The following is an 8,224-nucleotide window of genomic DNA, read 5'->3' on the forward strand; positions in this document are numbered from 1 at the left end:
TAACTGATATTTTTGCTATTCTTAACGAAATGGGTTTAAAAGTACAGGGGGAAAAATGGTGATATTTTTTCAACACACTGAAGGCATTCCCAAAGACACTGTTGCTATGGCAGGCAAGACCGAAAAGCAGCCAGCCTAGCTACTATATATTTCCAAGGTTTTTGCAACTCGTCAAAGAGAATATTATCAATGAGAATATTTTGAATGAGGTAAAATTAGAGATACTGGTACATTTCACTTCTCTGTTCCAAACTTTTAATCATTTCTTCCCAGAGGAGAGAATTGAAACATTAAGGGAAAACTGTTGGGTAAAAGATCCACTTACTTTTTGAAACCCAGAATCCATAATTGAATTAAACTTGGTGCCTGGAGAAGAGAATGAATTGTTGCAGCTTAGGTTCTTCATATGCATTGAAGATTGATTATGAGACATTAAGCTTATCTGCATTTTGGATTAAGATAAGGAAGATTTTCCTTTGCTTAGTAAAAAAAAAAAAAGCATCCTGTTACTATTATCATTCACAACTACTAGTTTGTGTGAGCAAGGGTTTTCAATATTAACCCAGTTAAAAAAGGAAAGAAATGGATTGAATGGTGCAGCAGATATGCCGGTCGCATTACCTTCCCGTGTCCCTGACTGGAATGAACTTGTGACCAGACAAGAGAAGAGCACTGTCCTGTTTAAATCAGTCTGACTTCGTCTAATTTACTTTGTGATGTTATTTCTGTTGTGTTTAAGTGTCAGTATCACATTCTGTGTGAATGTTTTGTGTTCTATTTAAATACAAAAAATGTATTTTATGTTTCTTGATTAAAACTTCAACAAACTTGGGGTTTGCTCAGAGCAGAGTGCCTAAGAAATGGCTCCTCTGTTTACACCATACCTAACAGAAACCTGGGTTCATTGATAAGGGGCACAAAATTTGCCACTTCCAATGAAGAAGTACCCTACAACGTCAAAAAACAATCTAACAAACTTGTATTAGAGGATGTTGGGGATGCTGAAAAGTCATTCTCTAGTAAATCTTATGGTCTGGACAGGGAGAATGACCATAAAACATATTGAGTAAGCAGTGTGATATTTGGGACATACTAAATGCTTTTGAAAGAGTTCTAAGAGCTCAGGGAAGTATTTTGGGAACCATATAATTTGTGAAGGTCTGTGTAGACCATTCTAGTGTGTCTGGCTTTTTGTCGGGGAAATGGAACAGCAATCGCAGAGATTCAGAGGAGACTCCTTATCTAAATAAGTTCTTCTAGGGTGGTAGCACAGCGGTAGGGCATTTGCCTTGTATGCAGCTGACCCAGGACAGGTTCAGGTTTGATCCTCAAGCATCTCCTATGGTCCCCTGAGCCTACCAGGAGCAACTTCTGAGCACAGAGCCAGGATTAACCATCAAGTGCTACTGGGTTTGGTCCCCCAAAATAAGGTCTTCTAGGGTCTGGAGAGATAGTGCAGTGGGGTAGAGTACTTATTTAGCACTCAGCTGAGCTAGGTTCTATCAGCAACTCATTACTGGGTGATCAGCACTCTATCACTGAGCCCTGTCAGGAATGATTCTGAGTGTAGAACCAGCTCTGAGCACTGTCTGTAACCAGGCAAGTGTAACCAGACAAACGAAAGGTTAATTTTTGCTGCATTGAAAATGATGGGAGTGAAGTGAAATGTTACTTCCCTGAAGAAATCTTCTTTCACTAGCTTAGTATGCACCCACCACTCTCCCTTTAATACTTGCATGTAATTTGTAATGATTGTATTTGACCATCAGTTCTGTCCACGTGGCCCCCTGGAATGAATGCACCCTAGAAGCAGGAACCATATTCCTCTTGATATATAGTAAGTGGATATTTAGTCAAGAGAAGAGAAAGTGAGTCAACATTTCACATCTGTGCATAGGTAGTTGTTCCCAAGAATAATATTAAAAATGTGGCAATATTTTTTGCCTTTTTTTAAAAAATCATTTTACTTAAACAGTATGGATGGGACCGGAGAGATCACATGGAGGCAAGGCATTTGCCTTACATGCAGAAGGACGGGTGGTTTGAATACCGGCATCCTATATGGTCCCCCAAGTCTGCCAGGGAGGAATTTCTGAGTGTAGAGCCAAGAGTAACCCCTGAGCGCTGCTGGGAGTGACCCAAAAACTAAAAAAAGGAGAAAGTAAAAAGCAGCCATCTAACAGTATGGCTACAAGGGTTGATTATAATACAGTTGGTCTTTTTCCCCCATACTTACATAGTTGTCCATGATTGGGTTTCAATCATGCAATGTACAACATCTAGTAAATGCTGTGTAATTCTTTGTAGTAGGCCAGATAGGGAATAATGCCCTCTGCCCCTTATTTTGTCCCTCCTCAGTACAGAGCACCCACAGAAGGCCTAGCTGAATAGTCCATCTATTCTTTCCTGGCAGGTGTGGGGGGATCTTATGGGGATGTCGGGGGTTGAACCTGGGTTGGCCGTGTGCAAGGCAAACACCCTGCCCACTGTGCTATCATTCCAAGCCCCATAGTCTTTATTTTCTGTCCTTGGTTTAAACTGGAGATGCAGAGAGCCTGGAGAGAGGGTGAGCAATTGGTCCCCTCATTCTCAAGCTAAAAAATCTGGCGCACAGTCCACTGTAGAGAGGTGAGGCCTGACCCTTATTCTGCCATGTCAGGGAAATTGGAATTGGGGGACTTGCATAGTGCTGACATGCTTTTCCCTTTTTGAGTAATAATAGTCTCTTAGCCTATGGTCTTATGTCTTTCTGTCAGTTTATGTCCTTTCTGCTCTTCTACCATGTAAGGTTATAGATTCACAGGTTTCAGAGATTAGCGCATGGACATTCTGAGGAGGGGGTCTACCCACCACTCTTTGAACCTAGCTCTACCTTATCTGCAATGCTGTACATCTTTTATGAGAAATATATACTCTTCTATTTCAAGATCCCCTGAAGCCACAACTCATGACAATAACCACGCAATTATAGAAACTCATCATTTAAGAACTAAAAAGTCTTAAATCTTAGAAAGGTATAGGACAGGGGTTAAGGCACTTGCCTTGGATGCAGCTGACCCTGGTTGCATCCCTGGTACCACGTGTATGTTCCTCAAACACTGACAGGAGTGACCCTTAAACTCAGGAATAAGCCTTGAGCACTCATGGGTGTGACGTAACACTTTGTCTTCCCTGCTCCCAATTAAGAATGAGTATGGTTTGAGTATAAGCAACCTTGCAACAAAAAATTGTATGTGCCTGTAAAACTAAAAGCAGGGGCTATTACAAAAAACAAACAAACAAAAAAACCCAGTAAGACAGGCATAAGGTAAAAGCCATTCAAAAAAGGCCACAGTCAAAAAAAAAAAAAAAAAAAAAAGCCACAGTCAAACTCCACCAAGGCAAAGTGAAAGTGTTGGCTTCAAGTTCAAGTCTGGAACCAGTTTTGTACCTTCTGTTTCTGCCCTCTGCACTAAAGGCTTCACCCCGAGTTCTTTTTCATGAACAGCCCATAAATCATCAGTCTGTTTGGAGAGTCCAACTATATTATTCTCAGTGTCCCGCCCTGTCTGCACTTGGCATAGCACAAAATCTCCATGGCTGTAGGCTTCCTCCCTCCGAAGAAGCTGCAGATCTAACCTGAATGTGTTTTTTAGATTCTGTGAAAGCGGAGAGACCAATGGGACACTTTCACAGACCTCTGCATGCTTGGGGTGGGGGGGTGCTCTGGCCTGTGCAAGCCAAGCATTAGTTGATGACTTGTTACATTTCAAAACAAAGAGGAGGACTGGAGAGATGCTACAGGAGGTCTGACACTCGCCTTGCTTGCAACCCTGGTTCAATCTCAGGTTCCACATGTGGTCTGAGTACTGTCAGGAGTTAATCCTGAGCACGGAGCCAGGAACAGCCCCCAGACATTGCTGGGTGTGCCCTTAGCCCAATGAGTGCCAGGGTAAGATATTTACCCTTAACTCCCAAAAGTTAAGATGGATGTTGCAGAAGTGGGAGAGCACACACCTCACATATTTGAGATCTTGGATTTGATTCTTGGCAGTGCATTGTCCACTCTCCAGCACAAACAAGTTGTCACCAGTACACATGTATTTATTTATTTATTTATTTATTTATTTATTTATTTATTTATTTATTTATTTATTTAGGGTTTGGAGCCACACCCATCAACGTTCAGGCATTACTTCTGGCTCTGCACTCAAAAAACACTCCTGGCGGGCTCAGGGGACCTTATGGAATGCCGGGAATTGAACCCAGGTAGGCCACATGCAAAGCAATCACCCCACTCGTTGTGCTCTTGTTCTGGCCCTATGACCTCTTCACATTAAAAAGCTTATGTGTGTGTGAGTGTTATGTGTGTATGCATATGTGAGGAAATAGTGGCCAGAGCATTAGCACAGCAGGTAGGGTAGGGTGTTTGCCTTTCCTGCAGCCGACTATGGTCTCTATGGCCGGCCAGGAGTGCTTTCTGAGCACTAAACCTGGAGTAACCCTTGGTGCCACCGGGTCTGGCCCCTCAAAAAATAAAAACAAAAACTGAGAAAGTTGATTCAGGGAGTTGATTCTTTGGAGTCCTGAATCCATAATTTCTCTCTTTGGAAAATAATTTTAAAAATTACTTCGGTATTTCAACACCATGGTTGTTAATAATAGTTATTTTTCAAATCAGTTACAAACTTGGCTTTGTTAACTGCTTTGTAATTGTTTTCTAACTGAGTTTCAGTATGATTTCACCAGTGCACATTTCCTGCCACCAATGTCCACAGTTTCCCATTGACTTCCTGCCCCCCTCCTGACCCCTGTCAGTCTCTGAGACAATTCCCCAACCCTCTTTCCTTTCAGTATCCAGTTCTTGTCCAGAGTGATCATTTCTAGCTTTCATTGTCATAGCGGTAACTTCTCTGTCTTAACTGAATTCCTAGGCTCTTTGTGGCAAGCTTCCTACCATGAACTGGTCCTCCTGGCCCTCATGTTTATTGTCTCTGAATATTATTACCATACTATGATTTTTGTTTTTTTACAGAATGCTAGCTGAGATTTTTGTGAATCAGAGAGAATGCAAGACTGATTGACCCCTCTTTTTGATATGATCTGCCCACTCTGTGGTCCTAGGCAAAATCCTTCCTTCCCTCATATCATCATGGCAAAATAAATAAATAAATAAATAAAAAAGATTGAGTTTTGCACTCCATGAAAATGAGAGATTCCTCTAGCTATTTAGATTATATCTTTTTCTAGGCAAGAGCTAGGGACTATTGCTCACTGACAGGGCTCTTACATTGCATATGAGGCCCTGGTTAGATTCCCAGATGTCTAAATCAATAAATCATTTTGGGGAGGACTTATCTGTTATTTTCAGTTTAGAGTGTACATGTTGAGCATTTTTCTTAGATCACTTTCTTGGAATTAGTGCAGGTTATTCTGATTCAGGATGTGAAAATTCACTGAATTACACACTTAATATTTATGTATATTTTCAAATATTTCAAGAAAACTACTGGATGAAAGGATATAAAATTTTTTTAGAAAACTTTCTATTGGAGAAAATTTCAAATATATCTGAGTAAGAAGAATTTCCCAGTGAGTTCTCATCTATCTTTGACCCAGTAATGGCAGATATCAAGACTGTTCTTTGTTCTTGTTGTTGTTGTTGCATATTAAATTTATTTCTTTATTTAAAGAAAATGCATCACAAAGTTGACATAGTTGATCATAATACATTTGTTTCTAGGTAAGTGAAAGCAAAAATAATGAAAATAAATAGAAAAAAATTAAATGGAAGAGAGAAAAAGAAAGGAAAGAAGAAAAAGTACAATAGCAAGTACATTTCGTAAAAATTATTGTATCTCCAATGATGTCATTAATACAATGGCAGAAGGTTTAGTAAGCTCTTGTTAGCTGTTCATTCTTTAAATTGGAATGTTCCTTTAGGGGTGAGAGCATCAAATAAATGAAGTTGTCTAGAAATTCAAAGCACTATTCCTGACACTATGACTTTTAGGAGAATACACTCAGCTGCCAGGCATCTTAGAAGAAGGAAAATATTGGAGAGCGTGCCCGCACTTGCTCCAAAAGACACTGATAATAGCAAACCAGCATACCTGAAGTGTGGTCTGATCGATGTTCCTGGAGGGTATCGTAGAGTGTCACAGATGAGGCAGGGCCATCAGGAAACAGTGATTCTGGTTGATGGAGGCAGCAAGCCTGGCTTTGGCAGGGTGGGGGCTTGGCCCACCCTCTCCTCTCAAGATGAACAGCTTTCTGCTGTGAGGGCTGGTGTAGTCATATTCTTTCATGGCTCAGATTACATCTCATTTGAGAAAAAAGAGTCTAGGAAGCTGGCCACATATGAACATGGCAACTGTGTTTGGGAGCATCAAGGTTGTTTTTAATATTTTTCTTCAACTGAACATTGCTTGAATAACCCTTGAGCACTGCTGTCATGCCCCAAAGTATTTGCTCTTTACAATAGCTTTAAAGCACTAAAGAAACAAATACAGTAACAAAGAACAAAACTCAGGATGGAGGGAAGGATGGAAGGAAGGATGGAAGGAAAGAAAGAAAGAAAGAAAGAAAGAAAGAAAGAAAGAAAGAAAGAAAGAAAGAAAGAAAGAAAGAAAGAAAGAAAGAAAGAAAGAAAGAAAGAAAGAAAGAAAGAAAGAAAGAAAGAAAGAAAGAAAGAAAGAGAAGAAAGAAAGAAAGAAGGAGGAAGGGAGGGAGGAAGGAGGGATAAAGAATGGAGGGAAGAAGGGGAGAAGGGAAAGAAAAAAAGAAAAAAGAAATAAAGAAAAGAAAAAAAGGAAAGAAAGAAAGAGAGAGAGAGAGAAAGAAAGAAAGAAAGAAAGAAAGAAAGAAAGAAAGAAAGAAAGAGAAAGAAAGAAAGAAAGAAAAAAAAGAAAAGAAAAGAAAAGAGAAAACAGCCCACCCCAGAACAACAGAAGGTGAGAGGTCAGCCACAGAATTTGGGACAGTGGAAAGGAAAATGGTGGTAGATTAGGACTTGGTTGATCAAAGCTGACCTGACAGGTGGGGAAGAGAGAGAGGCTTGTAAGCTGAAGATAATCCTCTGACCCTTGGCCCTAGAGTATTCCAAGGAGAAGAAAAGAAACGGAGTGGAAGAGGAGAAACACAAACATGAAAGAATGGCCAGGGGCCAAGTGGTCTCAGGTGCATTGGTAGTGTTAAAAAAAAAAAAGAGACAGAACTAAATATTTGAGTCAAAGGCAACAAAATGGTATCACGAGACTCAAATTTTACCATTCTGGAATTAAAATGAGCCTGTTATAGTCGAGGACTGGGGGTGGTGGTAGTATGGGGAACATTGGTGAAGGGAAGTGGATACCGGTGATGAGATTGGCCCTGATGCATTGTATGTCTGAAACCCAACTATGAAGAACTTTGTAATCGCGATGGTTTCAATGTAATAAAATTAGAAAGAAAAATATTTAATATGAATAAGAATACAAATCACACCAAGAATATATCATCTTTAGCATAATGTATATTTTTAATGATTTTATGCTGGATGGGTAAAGACAGTCAGATGATTCAAACTATGATAGTAAGAAGGGACAAAGGTGAAAATCACACATATTCACTCACACACACATACACAGACCCACTGTTGCCCTGAGAACCTACCATGTTTCAAATACTTTTAAATAAAAGAACAAATTATATACATGTGGCATATAATAAATACAATATACTTTCATGAATATATAATGAATGATAAACATAATATACAAAATCAACAACAAGAAAATAAAAATCACATGATCATATCAATAGATGCAGAGACAGCATAAAAATTATAATGAATAATAATATAATACCAGTCTTTTGATGCAGAAAATCCCAAAAAGCAAGAACCAGAGTAACAGTCTCTGGGTAAGATGAAAGTGGAAGTCGGGGCTGGTCAGAGAAGAAAGGGCAACCCAGGCATCTCCTATGGTTCCCTGAGCCCCTCCGTTTCTGAGCAGATTCCTGTGTGCAGAGCCAGGAGTAACCTTTTGAGCATCACCAAGTGTGACCCCCCAAACAAAAACAAAAAGGAAAGTCCTTCCTAACTGCACTGGCGCCCTCGTTTTCCCCCCTTCCCCAGACCAAGATCAAGCTTTGTCCTAAGGAATTTGGGCTGCAGCTCAGGGGGTGTGGGTGGGGGAGGAAGGTGGCATTTGTTTACAGAGATGCAGATTGCTCATTCACTGTTGAGCAAGAACCAATTTTCATC

At 40.1% G+C, this 8,224-nt stretch overlaps 1 non-coding gene across 1 annotated transcript; it reads left to right on the forward strand.

Moving 5' to 3' along the window:
* Positions 1-830: 830 nt before the first annotated feature.
* LOC126032788 (small nucleolar RNA SNORA11) lies at positions 831-956 on the forward strand. The gene has a single exon (XR_007503985.1). It is a non-coding gene; the product is annotated as a small nucleolar RNA SNORA11 (small nucleolar RNA).
* Positions 957-8,224: the final 7,268 nt, after the last annotated feature.

Source organism: Suncus etruscus, chromosome 16, assembly GCF_024139225.1.
Source record: "Suncus etruscus isolate mSunEtr1 chromosome 16, mSunEtr1.pri.cur, whole genome shotgun sequence".
Classification (NCBI taxonomy): domain Eukaryota; kingdom Metazoa; phylum Chordata; class Mammalia; order Eulipotyphla; family Soricidae; genus Suncus; species Suncus etruscus.